This window comes from Furipterus horrens, unplaced genomic scaffold (assembly GCF_987537825.1).
Source record: "Furipterus horrens unplaced genomic scaffold, mFurHor1.1.pri manual_scaffold_17, whole genome shotgun sequence".
NCBI lineage: Eukaryota > Metazoa > Chordata > Mammalia > Chiroptera > Furipteridae > Furipterus > Furipterus horrens.
The window spans coordinates 48,991,694-49,017,250 of NW_028327187.1; positions in this window are offsets into that span (position 1 = coordinate 48,991,694).

Here is a 25,557-nt window from a genome sequence, read left to right on the forward strand (position 1 = left end):
TAAGAAGCACCAGCAAACAATAGGAGCCACAAAAATGGGGAGACAGAGAAACAACCCGCAATCGAAAGGAAAGGTAGAGTCCCCAGAAAGAGTGCTAAATGAAATAGAGGGGAGCCAACTATCAGATATGGAATTGAAAGCATGTATTATGGAGAAGCTCAATGAGTTCAGCGGAAACTACAAAGAACTCCAGAAAAACTACAGTGAACTCCAGAAGAACTATAAGGAACTTACTGAGAATTATACCAGCATCAAAAAGGACATGGAAGCTATCAATAAGAGCCAGGAGGAAATGAAGAATACGATCTCTGAATTGAAGAACACAGTAGAAGGAATTAAAAACAGGCTAGAGGAAGCAGAAAATCGGATCAGCGAGCTGGAGAACAATGTAGACAAAAACTCACAGACAGTGCAACAAAATGAAAAAAGGCTGAACAAGACTGAAGAGGCTCTAAGACAGCTGCAGGACAACATGAAACGTAATATCCGTATCATAGGAATTCCAGAAGGAGAAGAAGAAGAGCAAGGAATAGAAAACCTCTTTGAAAAACTAATGACAGAAAACTTCCCTAACATGAAGAGAGAAAGAATCATGCAAGTCCAGGAAGCACAGAGGGTCCCAATGAAGATGAACCCTAACAGGCCCACTTCAAGACACATCATAATTAAAATGGCAACATTCAAAGACAAAGAGAGAATCCTAAAAGCAGCAAGAGACAAACAACTAATAACATACAAGGGAGCTCCAATAAGGCTATCATCAGATTTCTCAGCAGAAACACTACAAGCCAGAAGGTAATGGCAAAATATATTCCAAGTAATGAAAAACAAAGGCCTACAACCAAGAATACTCTACCCAGCAAGGCTCTCATTCAAAATGGAAGGTGAAATAAGGAGTTTCCAAGACAAAAGAAGGTTAAAAGAATACATCTCCACCAAACCAGTATTGCAAGAGATGCTAAAGGGTCTGCTTTAAGAAGATGAAGAAACAGAGAGAGACAGAGAGGAACACGAGTACAAAGGGGGAAAATGACAATGAATAAGTACTGAAAGAAAGAAGGAACTTCTACCATTTGCAACAACATGATTGGAACTAGAGAGAATTATGCTTAGCGAAATAAGCCAGGCAACAAAAGAAAATTACCTTATGCTATCACCTGTTAAAGGAAACTAATGAACAACACAAACAAATGAGCAAAATTGAACCAGAGGTATGTAAACGAGGAATAAACTAACAGTAACAAAGGGGGAGATGGGAGGGAGAGAAGTGGTAAGAAGGGGAAGGGTCTAGTCAAAGAACATGTATAAATGACCCATGGACATGGACAACTGGGTGGGGACTGAATGTGGGAGAAGGGAGGAACAGGGTTCAGAGAACCAAGAGGGGTAAAAAAGTGAGACAACTGTAATGGAAAAACAAAGAAACAGAAAAATTTTTAGTGGGGGTAAAAATAAAAATATAAAGAACAGAAATGCAAGTTCAGTGAATATTAGAAGGACAAGGATTTTCCTTCACACTGTATATATTTTCTCCCTATCTGATCCCTCCAGAATTTGGCATTCTAAAGAAGCAAGTAATGACATAAGTTTCTTTGCATAAAACTAATAAGACCAGTTGTTAATAACGATTTTTTTGACTAAGACTTTGACTGGAATGTCATGCCTAAAGGAGACATGCTTGGGCTTTGGTTGTTACCAAAAAGCCCTGAGCAACTGGGACTGACTTTCAAAGGTAATAAAAGTCTACGAGATAAAAGGCCTGGTACGTTGGATGGATGAGCGGTTCATAGCAATCTTTCCAGGGAAGGAACGAAGGTTGTTTTCCTGAAAGATGGCTAGAAGGGACCTTAAGGCACAATGGAAAACCAGGAGGACCTGGAAAAGACAGGTGTTTACAGGCAAGGCTGAATGCCAGGTATGTGGCCCAGCTTCTGTGCCCTGAAGGGCAGACTGAAGGTCACCCTAAATGTTCCTTGCGTAAGTTCCAGCAAAGCAGAACTAAAGATCATAAGTGGTCATTTGCTGCTCTTGTTGTGTTTATGCAAATGAACAGGATAAATTAAAAATGAACTTAATGCAGTCCCTTTAATGACAAGGAGGGTAATCTTAGGGAGAAAAATCAAGATTAAAGGAAGATCACAATGCCCAGTGGTAGACTATAAAGTAGTGCAGCTAACCGTCTTTAAAGTTTCTTTTCATTTAAAATTTGTTTTCATTTGAAAGTTAAACTATGTCTGTGGCATTATCAAAGATGTTTAATTTACAGGCAAGAAGAATGTCAAATGCCTTGCAACTGGATGTCTTTCCGATAAGACAGTCCTACAGTTTTAGAGACTTGTATGTGGGTTATGTTACATAAATTAACATGTGTTTTCTGTTTTCAAAGGGCATAAGCCTACGATCTCATTACCTGAGTGATTGTCTGTACATATAGACCTCACTTAATCCTGTCTGCATTGCTGCCTCCTGAGACTCAATGGTTTGGCTGAACTAAGTGGCTGGGTTGGTGAAGAACGGGGTGGTCTGTGGGCTTCACTTTAAAACTGGTTTCTTTTTTCTATCCTAATGGCTTGGACAGAAAGAGCCCAGAGGCCTGAGAGGGGGGAAACCTAAAATATTTCCCTCAGTCCAAACTAAGTATAATGGGCAAAAGGGTTTTGGACAGGTGAGATGTACCTGGCACACCTTCCTCCAAAGAAGCCCTTCTTTTCCCTAATGTGGGACATTGAAAAATTAATACCTGTCTTTTGTCATCTAGTGGTTACAGATTGAATGATGTTCTTTAACCCTGTTGCCTCCAGAATACAACACGGATGCCAGCCGGTTAAACCAAGCATGCCGCTGTCCAGAGACAGCCAACCAACCTGGAGTCTGCACGATCCTTCCCCTTGTGGGAAGGCCACCCTCCCCTCCACACCCCCACTCTTATTAGGGATTTCTTGACCCAAGGGTAGGTAGGACGACGACCATGTCCAGCTTGAAGCAGCTAGAGGAGCTCGAGACCTTCGTCCATTGTCCTTTATAAGATTGTAAAGGGTCTTAAGTCTGAGAGGAAGGGATTGTTATTTTTTATTGTTAAAATATTTAACTAATTAATTAATTATTTTAAAAAAGAAGAAGAATATATGAAAGGGTGAGCCATGGGCATGGACTTGGGGAGGGGATTGTCAGGGAAGGGGGGTGCTGGGTGGAGGGGAGCAAAGGGGAAAAAATTGGAACTATTGTAAATATAATCAATAAAATATACTTAAAAAAATAAAAATAAAAAATCTAGTAAGTTATTGGTTTTAGGCATTAAGGACCTTGTCTCAAATGTCTCTCTAATTTGATGGGTCTTCACATTTACAATATAATTTCCTAAATGCAGTGTTGCATCCTGGATGAATGCCTGGAACAGAAAAAGAGCATTAGTGGAAAATCTAGTGAAATCTGAATGAAGGCTGGAGTTTAGTTAATGGCAATGTACCAATGTTAATCTCTTAACTTTAAAACATGTCATAGTCAAGTATGATGTTATCGTTAGGAAAAATTGAGTGAAGGGTACATGGGAACTCTCTGTAATGTTTTTGCAACTTTTCTGTAAATATAAAATTATTCCAAAACAAAAAGTATATTAAATTATAATTGCAAGGTATGGTAACTTTGAAATTAACCTGTAGTATGTCTCACCAGGAACCATAAGTATTTTTTTAAATTGTTATCAGTAACATATTTTTACTTTTCCCTCTATTTTTCCCCTTTCATTTTTGTGTAACTCCCATGCTGGTCAGTGGTGGTGAAGGAAGTCAGTCAAGAAAAACTAATGTCCCAAAATAATTTTTAACCTCTCTTTCTCCTTTGAAACACCTATCACAACTGGCAGCAAATACTTCTTAGAGCTGTAAGCACACAGCATCCGTCTGAAGAATAAGCTTTGAAATTATGTTGAAGTTTACTTTTTATTTTATTTTATTTTATTTTATTTTATTTATTTTTTGGTTTTTCAATTACAGTTGTCCCATTTTTCCCCATTTCTCTCCCCCAACCAGACCACCCCTTCTCTCACAATCATATCCCTCCCCGTTGTCCATGTCCTTGAGTCATTTAAATTAAAGGAGTAGAAAGCAGCAGATGGCTGCTCAGTAGCTGAAGAAAATAAACAATGACTATCCCATTGCCATCCTGCCCCCCGCCCAACAAAAAAGTAACCTGATTTTTTTTCTAAATCAAAGTCTAAAAGCCATACTTTGGAATTAAAAAGAAAGAATGTCCTCAAAGCAAATTCCATCTTTAAATAATTTTGTAAACTATATAAACCACCTTCTTTATTCTTAAAAAAGAAAACCACTTTACACCCAGAATCTCAAGTGAAAATTCTCTTTCTAGCATTTTACCTCTAAGTGGAACTTGTCAATATCATGAGGTACTAAACTATGACTGAGAAAGAGAGATACTTTAAAAATATATGAATTGGATGTGTGTGGACACTAATGATGGAGTAAAGAGATAATCTAAAACTTGACTAGAGGACACTAATGGTAATGCTGAGCAAAGAACCATACATATTCTTTCTTGAACTTTCTCCATCCCACCTATCTGTCTTACGAGCAAAGTATCAGGAGAAAGAAGAGAAATAGGCCAAGTGATATAGAGTTGATCCTTGAACAACATGGTTTTGAACTTAACCACTTATGTGGATATTTCTCAATAAATACATACCTGTAATGTTTTCAATCTGCATTTGAGAATCAGCAGATACAGAGGGCCAACTGTATACACTGTTCTACATCATTTTATATAGATAACTTGAGAATCTGGTATCCACAATGTGTGGGTGGGGAATCCTGAGACAAATACCCTGCGGATACTAAGGGGAAACTTAAGTTTATGGGGAGTCAAAAGTTACATGCAAATTTTCAACTATGCAGAGATCTGTATCCTTATTTCTCCCATTGTACAAGGATCAACTGTACTGTATTTTTACTATAAAAACTCTGCTCTTAGAAAAGGAGTCCTTTAAGATGCTTTTAGTATCTGGGCCTAGCTGTAGTGAACCATCCCCATTCTTGTCTCCCTCATACCACTCCATATGACCAATGAATGCCATACTTAGGGATCGATAATTTTTTAAAAAACCTTTGAGTTTCTGTCTACATAATTTTGATATATTAACCAATGTATGTTTTTCTTATAGGTGTTTCCTAAGAGTTTCCTAGGCTAATTATTTTACCTTTCTCCCATTCAGGTTGATTGATTCAAATCAGTATCCATTGACTCAGAGTATAGACATCACAGCATGAATAATGGTAGAAAGAAAAGAGTCAATTTGTTGGCTTTTAAAGGTCGTAGAGAAACAAACCAAATGCCCAAGATTGTGATCCTGGATGAATAAGTTGTGATGTGGTCACATGATGGAATATTGTACAGCTATATAAATAAATGATTTAGAGTTATACACAACAATGTTGATGAAGTTAGCAATATGATATTAAGTGGAAAACATGAAATCCAAATGATTTTCATAAGACATGATACCCCTTTAATAGAATTAAAAACAACAATGATTTTAAAAACTAAAACATATAGTCTCTGTATAAAATAGATCTAATAAAATTATATCAAAAGCAAAGCAAGGAGCCCTGGCTGCTGTGGCTCAGTGGATTGAGCGTTGGCCTGCGAGCCAAGTGTCGCTGGTTTGATTCCCACTCAGGGCACATGACTAGGTTGCACGTCAGGTCCCCAGTTGGGGGGCACGAGTGAGAGGCAACCACACAATGATGTTTCTCTCCCTCTCTTTCTCCTTTCCCCTGTCTCTAAAAATAAAGTAAATAATAAACAACGAACAAACAAATTAATTAATTAATTATTTTTTTTTTAAAGTGGTAAGTTGCTTAAAAAAAGCAAAGCAAGGGAATGATGATTCAGGATAATGTTTACATCAGGGAGGGTTGGCAAGGGAGACAGAAGTGTGATAGAGTGGAATATATGGTTAGATGTAAGATATATAATGTTTTTACCTTCCTAAAAGTTTTATTTTTTTAAATGTATTTTATTTATTATGCTATTACAGTTGTTTCAAGTTTTCCTCCTTTACCCCACCCTCCACCTGGTACGCCTATTCCATCCAGCAATCCCCTCACCTTAGTTCATTTCCATGGGTCCTTCATATAATTTCTTTGGTGTCTGCCTTTCCTATACTGTTCTTAACATCCCCCTGTCTATTTTGTACCAACCAATTATGCTTCTTAATCCCTGCACCTTTTCCGCATTTTTCCTCTTTTCCCCTTCCATCTGATAACCCTCCAAAAAATCCCCATAGCTATGATTCTGTTCCTGTTCTGGTTGTTGGTTTAGTTTGTTTGTTTTTTTTAGATTCAGTTGTTGATAGTTGTAATTTTGTTGCCATTTTAATGTTCATAGTTTTGATATTTTTTTTCTTAAGTAAGTCCCTGTAACATTTCCTGTAACGATGGCTTGGTGGTTATGAATTCCTTTAGCTTTACCTTGCTTGGGAAGCACTTCATCTTCCCTTCCATTCTAAGTGATAGCTTTCCTGGATGGAATAATCTAGGTTGTAGGTCCTTGCTTTTCATTACCTTGAATACTTCTTGCCAATCCCTTCTACCCGGCAAAGTTTCTTTTGAGAAACCAGCTGACAGTCTTATGGGAACTCCTTTGTAGGTAACTCTCTTCTTCTTTCTCTTGCTGCTTTTAAGGTTCTCTCTTTAGTTCTGGTTGGTGTGGCTCAGTGCATTGAGTGCTGGCTTGCAAACCAAAATGTAATTAGTTTGATTCCCAGTCAGGGCACATGCCTAGGATGCAGGCCAGGAGCCTGGTTGGGGGCATACGAGAGGCAACCAATTGATGTGTGTGTCACACATTGATGTTTCTCTCCCTCTCTTTCTCCTTCTCTTCCTCTCTCTAAAAGTAAATAAAACAATTTTAAAAAGATTATCTTTTTATCTTTAGCCTTTGGCATTTTAATTATGATGTATCTTTGTGTGGTCCTCTTTGTATCCATCTTGTTTGGGACTTTCTGTTCTTCCTGGATTTGTATGTCTATTTCCTTCACCAAATTAGGGTAGTTTTTTTCATTACTTTTTAAAATAAGTTTTTGATTTTTATTATCCTCCTGGTACCTCCTGGTACCCCTATGATTTGGATGTTGGTATGTTTGAAGATGTCCCAGAGGCTTATTATCCTAGCCTCAATGTTTTTAAATTCTTTTTTTTCTTGCTGTTCAAATTGAATGTATTTTTCCTCCTTACGTTCCAAATCATTGATTTGATACTCAGCTTCATCCTCTCAACTGTTAGTTCCCTGTAGATTTTTCTTTATTTCACTTAATGTAACCTTCATTTTGCCTGCATCTTTTTTATGCTGTTGAAGTGCCAAATGAGTTCCTTCAGCATCTTGATAACCAGTATTTTGAATTCTGCATCTGATAAGGTGCTTATCTCTGTTTTTTTTTTTTTGTAGTTTTGTTCTGTTCTTTCATTTGCGCCCTATATCTTTGTCTCCTCTTTATGGCCACTTCCCTGTGTTTATTTCTGTGTATTAGGTAGAGCTTCTTTGACTCCCAGTCTTAGTAGCATGGCCTATTGTAGAAAAGTGTACCTGTAAGTTGTGTGGGGTGGAGCTTTAGGTAATCACGAGGGCGGGGCAACCCATGTCACTGCTCTGGAGCTCTGGCAGGGAGAGATCTCAGAGGGGGGACAATGCTGCTGCCTGGACTTCCGGGTTTTGCCTGGAGGAAGCTGGCATTGCCAGTCACTTCAATTTCTCCTCATATGTCACTGGTGTCCTTCCTCCTGCTGCCTTGGTGCTGAATCCCAGAAGGGGTTAGTCTGCGTAAGGATTAAGTCAGTTGCAGGCCCTTTAAGAGGAGCTACCTGAGAATCCTAGAGTTTCTTCTGCCACCCCAACCCACACTGGTTTTTACAGCCAGAAGTCAAAGGGACATATCTTCTTGGTGCTGGAACCCTGGGCTGGGTGGTCTGGTCTGGGGCTGGGATGACCTCACTCCTGAGTTATCCTTCCAGATTTTTATCCACTATGCATGGGTGGATAGGGGACTGCCTGTTCCACATCTCTACCCTTCCTACCCATCTGGATGAATGTGGCTTCTTTAAATCTTTGGTTGTCAGACTTCCGTGCAGCTTGATTTTCTCATGATTTAGGGTGATATTTGTTTTGTAGTCTAGTTGTAATTCTTGCTGTGGTTGTGCTAGGACATGAGGCATGTTTATGTACACCTCTATCTTGACCAGAGATGTAAGATATTATTTATGTTCTAAGCTTTGATTTGAGTGGGGGTGTTTTGCATGTATATTACAATTATTAAAAATAAATAACCAGTTAAATCATATGTGGAACCATATGTGGAGCAATGATAAAGGTGTCTCTTAAAACAAGAATTACGATGACTCTACTTCTGTGTAAGAACCTATTTAAAAATATTAAATAGCAACAAATAAACTCATAGCAGAGATAATCATTTGAGATCGACAAGTTTTGATCTTCCTTAGCCTGAAACCCTGGGCCTAAATAGTGGATGTGGGGGAAAGAGTCCTATGCATTCCCACAATGATATAAAGATTTTCCAAATGGGGAGGTCAGAGAGGCAGTGGGAAAGCTGGTAGTGAGTCAGCATAGTGAGCCCTGAATAGAGGGACCAGTTTCTGATACTTCACTGGGAGGAGTCCTGGGGGCAGGAAGAATCGTGAAATCCCCAGCTGGTTTAAAGAACCAAAAAGGAGACTAATTCTGTGGGCCTGAGAAGGACAAATGAGTAACTACCCACTTCCCAGATTATATGAGATTGGGAGAAATATCTACAGATGGGCCTGAAGCAAAGCCACTGAATTTCTTTCAGTTTCAAAGAGACAAGGGGGAAATCCTGGGAATGGAAGAAGATGGTGGAGGAGTGAGGGGAGGCTGTGCTTGCTTACTCCTGAGACCTGTCTGTATTTTAGGCTAATTGTGGACAGAACATCTCAGTTCACATCTGGATACTGGCAGGAGTTGAGCCTTGGCAATGCTGGATCGGAGAAGACCATCTGGGAGCGACCTGTCTGGTGAGGAGAGTGGAGGAGAAAGGGACAAGATGGGATTTCTGGCTGGCTTGGCTACCCGAGCTGTGGCTGGCAGTGTGCAAATATTTTTTTAGTGACCTTAGGCTTCCCCTGAAAGGTGTCAAGAGGAGAGCGAGGCCCTGCCTGCTGGCAGAGCTGGGAGTGAGCCGGGTGGCATCTGGCTCTGAGAGGCAAGGAACAGCGTACTTTTGTGTGTGTGTGTGTGTGAATGTGATTTTTTTCCTCTTCTCTTTTGATTGTTTTTTGCGAATAGGGAAGGACAGGCTAGGGGTAGAGAGAGATTCTTAAGGAATGCTGAAATGCACTTGCCCACTCTTCAACCCTCCCCCTGGGTCGCATAAGTGTGCACATGGAAGTGCTCTGGTCCGCCTGCCCAGGTGCACAACCAACCCGCCTGTCGGCATGCCCAGACACCCCCAACCTGCCCCAACAGGCGCGCAACAAAGCCTCCTACAGGTGCGCCCAGGAACCCCTGGTCTGCCTGAACAAACATGCAACAAACTTGCCTGCCAGTGCACAGAGGCTTCCCTGTCTTCTGGAACAGTCATGCAACCAGTCCACTCACTGCTGACCCCCTGCCGGTGGACCTGCCTGCCCTGGTGCACAACTGGTCAACATGCCCCGGGCCTGCTCAAGAAAGTGCATTTACCCATAGCTGAAGACAAAGAAGGGTGAAGTGAACTAAAGGCACTTTAGCATACTAGATCACAGTATAGAAGCATCCCCAGTGCTACAGGAGAAATCAGTTAAGCAGACTACTCCCCTCCAAGTGGCATCAGCTGGAGGCAGCAGCTCAATAACTGTAAACAAGAAGGTCGGCCACTGTATGTGACTCCACTCCATATCTCCCCCATCACCCCGGGCGCCACCTCCGCTGCTCGAAGAGCTCCACTCCGGTGGGGCTTGGAGGGCCATGGACTCTGACAGCAGCTCGGAAGCCGACTCAGAGGTGGGTGTGGGAAGCCCCACTCAGATTGCGGAGCTCTCCAGAATATAAGAATTAGATGAGGGAGATCCAAGATGGCGGAGGAGTAAGTGGAAGCTACACTAACCTCCTTCGAGGACCAGTCTGGATTTACAATTTAATTGTGGAGAAATCATCTGGAATAACCAACCGAACACTAGCTGGAAAGAAGTCTTATAACCACAGAGAGACAGTAAAGGCCGCTACATCACAATGTGACTGGTAGGGAGTGCGGAGACACGGAAGGGCTGGCTGGGCTCCCACGGGTGGCAGCTGAAGAAACTGAGAAACAGCTCAGCAGCCAGGGGTTCCCCGTGAGAAAGCCAGGGTCTAAACCCCCAGCTGTGCTTCCCAGCCTACAGCAACAGAGTGGAAAGTAAAATAGTATGCAGCTGTGAAAAGCAAAAGGCCACAGGATATCTTGCTAACTGGACAGAAACAGCTGGAGAAAAAGAGCTCTTAAGCGGATCATATACGATAACATTTTGGCCCCCACTTACCCTGGGCTCAAGCAGAGGGAAGGCAGAGAGGACTAGAGACGCTTGGAGAGAGTTTGGCGCTGTGGCTTTGAGGGGAGAACTTGGGGAACAGACGACCGGGTCCCAGGGCTGACTCATCCCCAGTACTGCAGGCAGAACATTCCCCTCCTAGTGGTGTAAACCTGCGGGGAAGCAGGGGCCCTGCCTGCAGGAATTAAGCTGCCACACCCACGGTCCTTAAGCCTGATGACTAATCACAGATTGAGTAGATTAACAACTAAAAGAGACAGACAAAGGCAGTAGATCCCTGGAAGTCTCCAACAGGCTGCCTAGGCCTAGACTGGTACAGGATCTGATGCCACCAGGGGCAGACTCAGAAAGTGCAGATCATTCTAAGAAGCAGCAACAAATAATAAAAGTCACAAAAATGGGGAGACCGAGAAACAACCACCAGTCGAAAGGAAAGGTAGAATTCCCAGAAAGAGTGCTAAATGAAATAGAAGGGAGCAAACTATTAGATATGGAATTCAAAACATGGATTATGGAGAAGCTCAATGAGCTCAGCGGAAACTTACAAAGAACTCCAGGGAAACTACAAGAAACTCCAGAAAAACTACAAGGAACTTATTGAGAATTATACCAGCATGAAAAAGGACATAGAAGCTATCAGTAAGAGCCAGAAGGAAATGAAGAATACAATCTCCGAATTGAAGAACACAGTAGAATGAATTAAAAGCAGGCTAGAGGAAGCAGAAGATCGGATCAGCGAGCTGGAGGGCAATATAGACAAAAACTCACAGACAGTGCAACGAAGCGAAAAAAGACTGAACAAGACTGCAGAGGCTCTAAGACAGCTGCAGGACAACATGTAACGTAATAATATCTGTATCATAGAAATTCCAGAAGGAGAAGAAGAAGAGCAAGGGATAGAAACTCTTTCAAAATCTAATGACAGAAAAATTCCCTAACATGAGGAACGAAAGAGTCACATAAGTACAGGAAGCACAGAAGGTCTCAATGAAGAGGAACCCCAATAGGCCCACTTCAAGACACATCATAATTAAAATGGCAACATTCAAAGACAAAAAGAGAGTACTAAAAGCAGCAAGAGAGAAACAACTAATAACATACGAGGGAACTCCAATGAGGCTATCATCAGATTTCTTAGCAGAAACACTATAAGCCAGAAGGGAATGGCGAAAAAATATTCCAAGCAATGAAAAACAAAGGCCTACAACCAAGAATACTCAACCCAGCAAGGCTCTCATTCAAAATGGAAGGTGAAATAAGGAGTTTCCAAGACAAAAGAAGGCTAAAATAATACATCTCCACCAAATCAGCATTGCAAGAGATGCTAAAGGGTCTGCTTTAAGAAGAAGAAGAAACAGAGAGAGACAGAGAGGAACACAAGTACAAAGGGGGAAAATGACAATGAATAAGTACCTATCGGTAATAACCTTAAATGAAAATGGGTTAAATGCTCCAACCAAAAGACATAAGGTAGCTGAATGGATTAGAAAGCATGACCCACATATATGCTGTCTACAAGAGACCCACCTTGCAGACTGAAAAGTAAAGGGATGGAAAAAAGTACTTGAAGCAAATGGACATGAGAGAAAGCTGGCATAGCAATACTTATATTAGACAAAACAGATTTCACAACAAAGGCCATAAAAAGAGACAAAGAAGGATATTTCATAATACTTAAGGGAAAAATTCATCAAGAAGATACAAACCTTATAAACGTATATGCACCCAACTTATGAGCATCCAAATATGTATGGAAAATTTTGAAAGATTCCAGGAAAGATATAGAAAGCAACATACTCATAGTAGGGGATTTTAACACCCCATTGTCAACAATGGACAGATCTTCAAAGCAAAGAAACACCAAAAATATTGAGGCATTGAACAACACTCTAGATCAAATGGACTTAGTCGATATATATAGAAATTTTCACTCCAAAGAAGAAAAATATACATTCTTTTCAAGTGCACATGGAACATTTTCAAAGATAGACCACATGGTAGGACACAAAACAAGCCTCAACAAATTTAAGAAAATTGAAATTATATCAAGCATCTTCTCAGATCACAATGACTTAAAATTGGAAATCAACCTCAAGGAAAAAACTCAAAAACATTCAAACTCATGGAGAATGAATAACATGCTATTAAATAACGAATGGGTTAACAATGACATCAAGGAAGAAATCAAAAAGTTTCTGGAAACTAATGATAATGAACACACAACAACCCAAAATCTATGGGATACAGCGAAAGCAGTCCTGAGAGGAAAGTTTATGGCAATACAGGCCTACCTAAAAAAGCTAGAAGAATCTCTAATAAAAAATTTAACCCTATAGTTACAAGAACTAGAGGAAGAACAACAAGCAAAACCCATAGCAAGTAGAAGGAAGGAAATCATCAAGATTAGAGCAGAATTAAATGACATAGAGACTACACTAACAATTCAAAAGATTAACAAAAGTAGGAGTTTGTTCTTTGAAAAGATAAAAAAAGTTGACAAGCCTTTAACCAGGCTCAGCAAGAAAAAAAAATAAAGAGAGAGGACCCAAATAAATAAAATCAGAAATGAAAGAGGAGAAATCACAACCGAAACAACAGAAATACAAAGAATTGTAAGAAATTATTACGAACAACCGTATGGCAAGAAATTTGACAACCTAGAGGAAATGGACAAATTCCTGGAAATATATAGTCTTCCCAAACTGAATCAAGAAGAAGCAGAAAGCCTGCATAGACCAACAACTAGTGAAATTGAAGCAGTAATCAAAAAACACCCGGCATACCCAAGCCCTGGACCGGATGGCTTCACAGGTGAATTCTACAAAACATTTAGGAGAGAACTAACTCCTATCCTCCTCAGACCATTCCAAAAAATCTTAGAAGAGGGAAGACTCACAAACTCATTCTATGAAGCCAATATTACCCTAATTCCAAAACCAGGTCAAAACACAACAAAGAAAGAAAACTACAGGCCAAAATATCGCTGATGAACATAGATGCTAAAACCCTCAACAAAATATTGGTAATCCAGATCCAGCAAACATTAAAATGATCATACACCACTAAGAAGTGAGATTCATCCCAGGGATGCAAGAATGGTTTAATATTTGCAAATCAATCAACGTAATACGCCACGTAAAATCAAAGATAAAAATCACATGATCATATCAACAGATGCTGAAAAAACATTTGATACAGTACAGCATACATTTATGATGAAAACACTCTGCAAAATGGGAATAGAAGGAGCATACCTCAACATAATAAAAGCCATATATGAGAAACCTGAAGCCGACATTATACTCAATGGACAAAAACTGAAAGCATTCCCCCTGAGATCAGGAACAAGACAAAGATATCCACTCTCTCCACTCCTATTCAACATAGTGTTGGAAACTCTAACCACGGCAATCAGACAAAAAAAAAAAAAAAAAAGAAAGAAAAAAAAAAAAGAAAAAAGAAAGAAAAGAAATAAAAGTCACCCAAACTGAAAAGAGGAAGTAAAATGTCATTATTTGCAGATGACATGATAGTATACATAGAAAACCTGATAGACTCCACTAAAAAGCTACTCAATATCATAAGTAAGTTTGGCAAAATAGCAGGGTACAAAATAAATATACAAAAATCTGAGGCATTTCTGTAGACTAACAATAAAATATCAGAGACAGAGACAAAAAAGGAAATCCCATTTATTAGAGCAACAAGAAAAATGAAGTACCTAGGAATAAACTTAACCAAAGAGAGAAAAGACCTGTACTTGGAAAACTACATAACACTGAAGAAATTAAGGAAGGTACAAATAAATGGAAGCATATACCATGTTCATAGATGGAAAGAATCGACATCATTAAAATGGCCATACTACCCAAAGCAATTTACAGATTCAATGCAATCGCTATGGAAATACCAGGGACATATTTCACAGACCTAGAACAAGTACTTCAAAAATTTATATGGAACAAAAAGGAGCCAGAATAGCCACATCAATATTGAGACAGAAGAACACAGTAGGAGTAATCACAATACCTAATATCAAACTATACTACAAAGCCACTGTAATCAAAACAGCTAGTACTGGCATAAGAACAGATATATAGATCAATGGAACAGAATAGAGAGCCCAGAAATAAACCCCGGTATCTATGGTCAACAGATATTTGACAAAGAGAGAAGGAACATAAAATGGAGTGAGAAGAGCCTCTTCAACAAATGGTGCTGGGAGAACTGGATAGGGATGTGCAAAAAAATGAAACTAGACCACCAACTTACACCACACACCAGAATAAACTCAAGATGGATCAAAGACTTAAATGTAAGCAGTGGTACCATAAAAGTCCTGGAGGAAAACATAGGCAGGAAAATTTCAGATATCCCACATAACAATATTTTCACCAATACATCTCCTAAGGCCAGGGAAATAAAGGAAAAAATAAACTACTGGGACTACATCAAACTAAAGAGTTTCTGCTCAACAAAAGAAAACATCAGCAAAATGAAAAGGGAACCAACCATATGGGAAAACGTATTTGCCAATGATATCTCAGACAAGGGATTGATCTCCAAAGTATATAAGGAACTTCCATGTCTCAACACAAAGGAGACAGACAGCCCAATTGAAAAACCGGCAAAGGACCTGAACAAACACTTCTCAAAGGAGGATATACAGAGATTCCATAGGCATATGAAAGAATGCTTAACATCACTAGCCATCAGAGAGATGCAAATAAAAACCACAATGAGATACCACCTTACACCAATCAGAATGGCCATCATCCACAATTCAACAAACAAGTGCTGGCGAGCATGTGGAGAGACAGGAACCGTAGTGCACTGTTGGTGGAAATGCAGACTGGTTCAGTCACTCTGAAAAACAGTTTGGAATTTCCTCCAAAAACTAAAAATGGTACTGTCTTTTGAACCAGCAGTTTCACTGCTAGGATTATACCGAAAGATTTATGAAACCCCAATTCAAAAGAACTTACGCACACTTATATTCATAGCAGCCCTATTTACAATAGCCAAGCACTGGAAATAGCCTAAGTGCTCACCTGTATATTCGTGGATCAAAAAACTATGGTAGATTTACACAATGGAAATCTGTGCAGAAAAGAAAGAAGGAACTCCTGCAATTTGCAGTAACATGGATGGAACTAGAGAGACTATGCTTAGCGAAATAAGCCAGGTAATGAATGAAAATTACCATATGCTATTACGTAATACAGGAGACTAATGAAGAACACAAACAAATGAGCAAAATTGAACCAGAGACATGTAAACAAGGAACAGAGTAACAGTAACCAGGGGGGAGGGTTGAAGGGAGAGTAGGGGTAAAAGTAGGGGACGGATTTAGTCAAGTAATTAGTATAAATAACCCATGGACATGGACAATGGGATAAGGATTGACTGTGGGAGAAAGGGTGTGCTGGGTGGGGGGGAGCAATGGAGGAAGAAGTGGGACAACTGTAATAGAAAAACAATAAAAATAAATAAAATTTTTTTTAAGAAAAAAGAAAATTCTGTATCCTATGAGCCTGAGGGGCATGGAAGTGGTTGAGTGGCAACTGAACCTGGAAAAGCCCCATGATGAAGAAGACAAGACAATAAAATAGTTAGCTGCTTGAAGTCACAGTCAAGGACCAGAGAAGCTGCTGCACATGCAAGCAAATGCCAGCATCTGAACTCCCCCAGTATTTCCTCATTCCCATTATGGTCAAACTCTGGAAGCTCCTCAGAACCTAGATACAACTCAGGAGAAAGGGGAGGGATGCAAAATTACTAAGATCAGAAGTGGCTAAGATTAATACTGCACTATTGGCCTGATGGAAGACTACCTATAGTGATCATATTTAGTTATAGAAGATTTAAGGAAACTACATTTTTTTTTTTACACAATTGAGCTTGTGGCCTGAGATATAAAACTCCTGCATATATAAGCTATCTAGTTGATCCTTATGGATATTGGTGGATATGCAATACAAAGGCAGAGCATACTTATTAGACTGATCTTTGTGTGATAACTGGCCATGTGACCTTCAGCAAATCTCTGGGCCTCAGTCTCATTTGTATAAAATAAAGGAAGTGGCTAGAACCCAAGTCAAGCTCTAATCTTGTCAGTAAATCACTGTGTGACCTTGGACATATATCTTTCCTTCTCTGGGTTGGATCTCTGATTCCTCATCTATAATACAAGAGAATGAAATGTAATTTACACATGCCTTTTATGGCCAACAATCTATAACATGACATTTTTTGGACTTCAAATGGACTAGATGCAGCTAATGTCATCTGGTTTCATTAACTATTTATATAAAGGTAACTCTTATTTTCTTCTAAAAAAATGACAGCCAGTTTGGGATTGTAGAGGGTAATTTATCCAGATCGATAGTCTGTCACTCAAATGTTCAAAAACAGCTGAGTTGTTAATATTTAACCACGAGTATCCAACAGAATTCCTCTGCAGAGTTAAATACAGTCAATTTTTGTTATTTTTCTACATATTATTGGCATGACTGTCTCTGCTTGAGAACAGTTTCTAGGGTTATAAATATAATCAGACAGTCCTCTTCTAATCTACCCTCTAAAGAAACAAAGTAGGTCTGTTTAGTTTTTTAGGAGTGTGTGCATAATTTCTGGCTCCCTGCCTATTCTATTTATTTGGTTGTGAAACACCATGAAGATGGAGAGGTGGGGAGAATGAAACACAATGGGCACACAGAGTTTGTGAGCAAGGAATCTGGAGATAAGGGAGCCAGAGGGACTTCCTTATTGGGGAGTGTGAGGAAAGGAAAATAGAGGCACAGGTGCATACATGTGTAGATACATGACCTGTAGTCTTGAACATGCAGAGTCACAGAATGGGGTAAAAAGCACAAGTCTTAGATTCAGACAGAGATGGGTTTGAATACTGGCTATATTTCTTACTAGATGTGTGACCATCCTGATTTGTAGTAAATGGGATGACAATAATAGCATCCACCTCACAGAGCTGTTCTGAAGCCTAAATAAAAGAATACATGTAAAAGTACTTAGCATCATGCCTGATTCACAATGGTACATAATAAATGGTAGGCAGTATTCTGATTATTAATAATCACAATCCCAAAGCTAGAAGGAAATCCTGAGATCACTTAATTAAGTTCCTTGATTGTATAAATGAAGATGTTGACACCCAGAGAGGTGAAGAGACTTTTTTGAGGGTACACAGGTAGTTAATGACAATACCAAATTTAGGGGCTGGTCTACACAAGTGGGTTCCTAAGATTTTTCACCACATGGTACATATGCATATACTTTGGCATAATAGTGATGAGGGTCACTGTGATCCTTTGTGGCCTTCCACCCCTCCTTCGGCCATTGTGACCAAAGGAAAACGGCTTAGGTAATTTCCATTTGGGGTAGATTACAATCCCTCAGAACTGGCCTACCATTAGGGAAGATCATGGCAGACAGAATTGTAGAAGCAGCTTTGTCAGCAACCAGAGAGCTACCTTCCTCTAAGCATACTTCCCACACAACTACTTTGGGGCAGCACTTGTACTAGATGCCCTGCTCTATTCCCAGCGAGCCTGCAGCAGTGCCAGTGCTCATGACTTTGAGACTGTGCTTAGGAGTGAAACAGCTTGTTGTTTTTCTCATGAAGCTCTCCTGGTGCTTTTTAAAAAAATAAGTTTCTCTTCACCACCAGCAGCAATAAAGATATCATTTTGTGATGTACTTAGGATGATATCCAAAATAGTTCATTTCTGGTCCAGCACAGGCAGTAACTAACTAGAAAACATGCCAGAATGTCCACTGGCAGAAGGTAATGAAGGTTTTCTTCTCTGCTGGCCAGTAACCTTTTAGCTGTGGGTCATAGGGAGAGCCCAAGGGTCCCAGGGAAGGAGAAAAAGCAGTAGAGGCTGCAGGGGACACTTGGGGAAGCTTGGGTCAGTAGCAATTTACCCAATGGCTAAGAAGTATTTCAATGCTTTGACTGGTACAACTCCTCTGCAGCATCCTGCTAGATGTCAGCCTGGGTATACTCAGGTAGGGCTTTAGGCCTGGTTTAGATGAAGGGAACCAGCCAAAGCAGGACCTGGCATTCTAGAAGCTCACATGTTAGACCACTGTGCCCATGCGAGGGTTCTAAGACAGATGGAACCCTTACTTGCTCACAAGTGAGCACTCTGCAGCAATGCATTTTTCCCAAGGTTGGGAAGTCTTCCTGCTGCCACTGCCTAGGCATCTACCGACAAGCACCTCAGGAGCCTTTAGACATTAGACTTTGTACTTTTATATGAGGAGTATTTTTGAAATGGATTGATGTGGTATTGTTTTGAATAGGAACTGAAAGGAAAAGCATCAGTCTGTGGGGCACACCAATATCTTTTCTAACCCTAATGATTTGCCATATAGTCACCCGCCTTCTCTTTGTCTTATGTAGTAAGGTGTTTCAAGAAACCACAGAAGCACTGAGTCTCAACAATGACTCTCCAAAGGCATATCTAGCCACCCCCCCTTTTTTTGAAAACAGCCAAGCTCGTCAAATGGGCTGCCTAAAGATGATAATTAAATTAAATGAAATTAATCCCAAGAACTACTATTATGGGATTAGCTGATTACATAGGCAGCTAAAACCCACTAACTACCATTTTCCCTGCTGGACTAAAACATGATATTTTTGTTATCTATGAAGAAGTAGTAAGAGCAGCCTAGCTCTGTCCACAGAAGGAACCTTCTTTATGTGTAGTGTAAATTTAGGGGATAGAGTCCTCACATGTATTCTGGCCTGATGGCCTCCCCTTGAATGTTCCTTGCTGTGCTGTACCACAATTAATCAAGCTTTCTAGGTTTTAGTCAATTTCAGGACCCCAATAAATTGGTTTGTACTGGCATTAGTCCAGCTCTGATAATTTCATAGCCCTGTGCTTGGAAACTGCTACAAGTTTGCACAGGACTTAGCAAGCAGGGAGCTGGGGAAGAAAGCATAAAAGAAACTTTTGTTTGGCTTAATTTCCATTAATAATGGGGAAAGCTGAACTCTAAGTGACAGAGAAACAGGGTTGATCACATGGACTGTTTAGCTGGGAGTGGGTTTCTCTGTGTTCTTTATACCTTTCCCCCAACTTTTGCAGGATTTGAAAACAATAAAATTAAATAAACTCAAACTTTAGTTTGACATTTCTCTGTGTCTGATTGTGCTCAAGCTTTTGTCTCTGATTTCACAAGAGTCCTTTGAGGAATAAGCACCAGAGCCCATAATCTAGTAAAAGGTTCATTTGAGTTTAGGCTTTTTACTTTTAAAAGTATGATTCTTGGAGATTTTTTCTATTACAAACAGCTTTTATGACTGAGGGGTTACCAGGAAAATTGAAAGTCAGTGAGAAGAGGGATCCCTAACGAGAATAGATATTTTGGGCTGCCTGTGTAAATTAGCTGCTGTGGAGAATAACCTCAACTACTGAGTTTTGCAAGCTTTTGGAGGCTCAGCAATGTCTCTGGCACTTGGGTTCTAAAATATTCTGTGGCCAGAAAAACAGGTTGGAATTGGCCAATGGGCTAAGTGACTGGGCACTTACAATATGACTTTACAATCAAAGATCCTTAAAGCTTGTAGTAACTTGAGAGATATAGTGTTCAACTCTTGCATTTTACATATGGAAAAACAGGCCTACAGTGACCAGGAGTTGGGAATATGACCCATTCAGGCAGAGACAGGACTAGAGCCAGGAGTTCTAATTCTCAGTTAAAGAATCCACCCATGTTCTGATGTTGCTTCTCTTGTGGCTAGAACATCATATTTTCTTTATTATGAAAAGGGAAAAATGTCTTGGACACTTGGTTAGAGGGCCAATATGAGAGTGGCTGTTTAGAATTTCATATTTTCTTGGCAAAACTCACTGGACATGCAGATTCTCTCTGCTAGATTTAAAAATCATCCAAACACAGAGAAAACTGGAGATGTGTGTTTGACTGTGTCTACATGATGCCTAAACAGACAGTTGATTCAGTCAAAAAATATTATTCATGTTGCTGGTTTGGCAACACAACCAGTTAGTGGACTGAATATTTCACATTTTAACTCCTTGAGAGGCAGCATAGGGTAGAAGAAAAATCCCGAGTGACTGTCAAAAAGTCTGGCTTCCAGACCAGGTTGAGCCACTAACACTCTTCCCCCTAGGCCTCAGTTTCTCCCTCTGTAAGTTAATCGTATTTGGACTAAGTTGTCTCTAAGGTGACTTAAAATTTTGACCTTCTATGGTTGCTGGATGTAATTCATGACCTGTTTTCATTTCACTCCCAACTTGGCTTGTAAATAAGTAGCTCACTGCTCTCCCTGGTCCTTTCCCCTAGTTGCCACTCATAAGGAGAAAAGGAGTTCAGTATTCAGGAAGAAGTCGGCAGGACTGTCAAGGGGCCAATAGTTTGTCATCTAACCTCATCAAGCTAGTGCCAACCCTTCTTCAGTCCACACTTCTTTCCAGATTACCCATGCCTAAAGGCTAAATAATTGGCCTGTGGGGTTTTCCAAAAGAGGTAGTGTCCATCAGTATATGAGTGAATAAAAAACAACATGGTACATTCATACCATGGAATACTACTTGACCATAAAAAAAGAAATAAATCTTATGTTTTGCCACAGCATGGATTGACCTGGAGACTATTATGTAAAGTGAAATAATCCAGTCAGAGAAAGATAAATACCATATGACCTCACTTATTCATGGAATCTAGTGAAGAAAACAAACTAACAAAATAGAAACAGAGGCATAGACACAGGAAACAGACTGACAGCTGTCAGAGAGGAGGGGTGGTGGGAGGGTGGGTGAAAAAAGTGAAGGGATTAAGGGAATAAAACTCTCACAGACAGACAATAGTATGGTGATTACCACAGGTAAAGGGGAGTGGGGAGGTAGAAGAGGGTAAAGAGGGGGTAATGGTGATGGACGAAGACTTGAATTGGGGGTGGTGAACACACAATACAATATACAGATGAAGTGTTATAGAATTGTACACCTGAAACCTATATAATTTTATTAACCAATCTCATCCCAATAAATTCAACAAACATTAAAAAAGAGGTAGGGAACAAGGGAGTAGTGTTGAAATAATAATGGGTTCCATGTCAGGTGTTGAATCTGACTATTTCTGGTTAATTTCTTACTCTTACCTCTGGATAATATTGTTTGGCTCATGCTCCTGACCATCCCATTTACTTGCTGAAGTTTTTTGAGTGGATTCAAGCCAGTGGTGTCCTGGAGCCAGCACTCACCAGGTTGTGAGAAGCAATTGTGCACATCTTTTAACTACACATTAAGTGACAACACATTGGTGATTTGAAATCAGCGTGTTGGGGACAGTTACTTAAAAGAAATGGGAGATTTCTACAAATAAGGATGATTTTTCTCCCTAGAGAGCCAGTTGTAAAGCAGTTATCACTGTACACCATGATTCAAACTCAAATACCTTTAGAGTCTACCAAAGTAATCTGAACAAATAAAATAGGCTTGAAGGTAACAATAGGAACACATTGGGGAATGGTGAGAACTATGGCCATTACCAAGAACATCTGCTATGTAAAATCATCAGGCACTACTTTGTTCTAGCCTATGTTACCATACAGTGATGTTAGCTTAGTATTGCCAGCAATTCTAATTTCTTAAAAGAAACTGAAAATAAAATAATTTTGTGAGAAATCTCTTAATTATAAAAAATAAAGATTTCTTGGAATCGATTCAAAATAAAAAAAAAAAAAATCCCTGTTCACTCCAGGCAAAACATGTGGACAGGCTCCCCTCAGCCTTTAGGTCAGCAGTTTGCCATCTTGCTTTCTGGATCCCGTTTCCTGCTCTTATTCTCTGGGTTGTATTGCTCTGACGTTGAGTTGCCAACATCATTACCTAATCAGAAACAAAGTTGCTTTCCTTGAGAATAGAAATAACAGGGAATTCGGATCTGAGAATATCCAGGTGGCTTTTGATTCTGGCCTGTGTCTTGTTTCTTGTCCATGTGCCATGAAGCTGGAGAAGAGGATTCTAGGTCCAAATATGCATCTCAGATTTTATGTTCTTCTAGCAACAGGACAATACCTGATGCTTGTACACCTGGGTGTGAGGAGTGAGTGACTTCCACTTTGGCATCAGCCTCTTTACTGTTCCACTTGAAGGCATGTTGGCACTATGCTCTCCAGCTCACTCCCTTCCTAGAAGAATAGGGTGGGAAATTTGGGCTAATTATTGGTTTTCTCTTCCTGCTTTTATCCCCACTTTCTTCTAAAGATAGGCAAACTGAAGCTTGAGTAGCTAATAAAGGACTTTACTGAATGTGGAATAGCTCTCACATTTGGACTAAGTGGATGGGGGCAGGGAGGGCAAAATGAGGATGGAAACAAGTAATGAGCACCGCCTGTATGTCAGACATTACGCCAGGCACTTCATGTAAATCAGGCCATTGAATCCCCACAGTGACATTATTGTCATACCCCTTTATATGTAAGGAAAAGTCTCAGAAAAGCTAAATAATGTGTTGGGATTCAAATTCTGTTTTCCTTGATTCCAAAGCCTTGGCTCTAATGAATGTACCATGCTACCCCCCTAAAGAGGGCTAGATGTTATGGTTAAGACAATAAAATAGTCACTTTATTGGGTTCTGCTGAAAAATAATAGTAGAGACCTCTGCTACCTAGCTTTGGAATAAAGGCAAATGCCCTGGGAAGTTCACTGTGTTTCTAGGGAACTAGGCATAGCTTAGGATCCTATAGTAAGCTATTTAGACAAATACAATTTAAAATAATTAAATTTTCTGTACCAGTAGAGATTCCAGGGAGGTAGTTTCTGCCCTGCCATATTGCATTTTTCTATGTATAGTATAATATAACAACTGGACATACCTCCAGTTTGTTTTTATGACATCACCAGTTAGCAAGTTTTATACAACCTTTGTAAGGCTGCTCAAAAATGTACTTGAACTATAAACCTTCAGCCAGAAGAAGGTGTATTTTATGTGCTGCCCATCTGACTCATTCATAGTAATAATGGGCACACTACTTTTGGATCAAGGAATGCATCCCTTCCATCATTTACATATCTACTACCATCCTGGACACTCCAATGAATTTACTATGATTTTAAAAATAAATATGTTTCTTAAATTTTCTATAAAACAAATCTTGCTTTTTTAAAGACCTTTAGGAAAAACCTGGAGATGTGCTTTTTTTAGGAATAGAATCACTTAAAATGTTCCCAACATATTATAATGTCACTTAAAAGGAAAATAATTTCTATAAAAATGTTATTCTACAAAACCCAAATGAAAATAGCTTAGGCTATTTTTATTTGATACAGTAGATGAAATGATAAATGAAAAATGACAGTTTAACTAAAAAGAACACATTGAATCAAAAGATAACTGCTTCTGTTATCTTTTTCTAAGGTTTTTTTAAAGTGCTCTGTTTACTTCTCTGGTTTTCATAAATTGCTAGAAAACAGGATTGTTCTCACACTTCATATCAGGATTAGCCAGGCTATACTACAATAAGCAACCTCTAAGTCTCAGAATCCTAACGCTCAAAGTTTAATGTATCACTCACTTCAGATATCCAAAATGATGAGTCTGCAGGAAGCTTTGCTCATCTTAGTCACTCAGAAACCCAGACTTCATTTAAATACATGTATTAATGATTCCTCTGGTAGGGGAAAGGAATGGGCCAAATCATGGACTGGCACTTAAGTTTTCCAGAAGTGACAGATCACTTTTACTAAGATTTCACCAGCTAAAGCAAATCTCATGGCCATGTTCAAACCCAAAGAGAAAAGGAGGTAAATTTCTACCTTGAACCTGAAAGGACAAAAGCTGGAAATATTAGATGAACCACACTAATGACAACCAACTGTGTTTTCTGGCAATTTTTAGAGATGACTAGCAGAAAGAAAATACAACAAAGAGACAAAACATTCAGTAACAAATGAGAATACATACAAGCAATACAGGGACTCATATTAAAATATAGCTTAAGGATCCTAAGAGGTCTGTAGAGTGAATTGTCAACTTCTAAATATTAAACCATGTATCTGCTTAATGCAAATGCTAGGTTGGTCTGATTTTCTGTATAAAGAAGTAAACACACATCATAATATAGTTTTCATTAATTTTTATGTACCCTGCCTTTTTTTGAAAGTTAATAAAATAACCCAAGTTTTTTGGGTTCAAATGGGACAAGAAGACTTTAAAAGGCTAAAATCTGTATCAGAACATTTCTCAGTATTAATCATTTGTAATAACATAGATGGGTCTTGAGGTTATTATGCTAAGTGAAATAAGTCAAACACAGAAAGATACATACTGTATGATCTCACTTATACATGGAGTCTAAAAGAAAACTTATAAAAACATAATAGGATGGCTGTTGCCAGGGGCTAGAGGCCGAGGGAAATGGGAAGATATTGGTCAAAGTGTATAAACTACCAGTTATAAGATGAATTTATTTTTGGGATCTAATACACAGCATGGTGACTATAGTTAAAAGTTGAAAAGAGTAGATCTTAAGTGTTCTTATCACAAAAACATTATAATTATGTGAGGTGATAGATGTGTTAATAAACCTTATTGTGGTAATCATTTTGCAATACATACATATATCAAATCATCATGTTCTACACCCTAAACTCACACAATGTTATCAATCAGTTATATCTCAATGAAGCTGGAAAAAATAAACGTAATGAGTATTAGTTCTGCAACACCCAGTATATAAGATCTGCACCCAACAATCAATTGAATTAATATATACTAACAATACACATTGGAAATTGAAATTTATTTTATTTATTTTTCTTTTATTTTTTGGTTTTTCAATTACAGTTGTCCCATTTACTCCCCGTTGCTCCCCCCCACCCAGCCCACCTCTTCTCCCGCAATAATATCCCTCCCCGTTGTCCATGTCCATGAGTCATTTATACACGTTCCTTGACTAGACTCTTCCCTTACCTATCCCCCTTCTCTCCCTCCCCCCTCCCCCCTATTGACTACT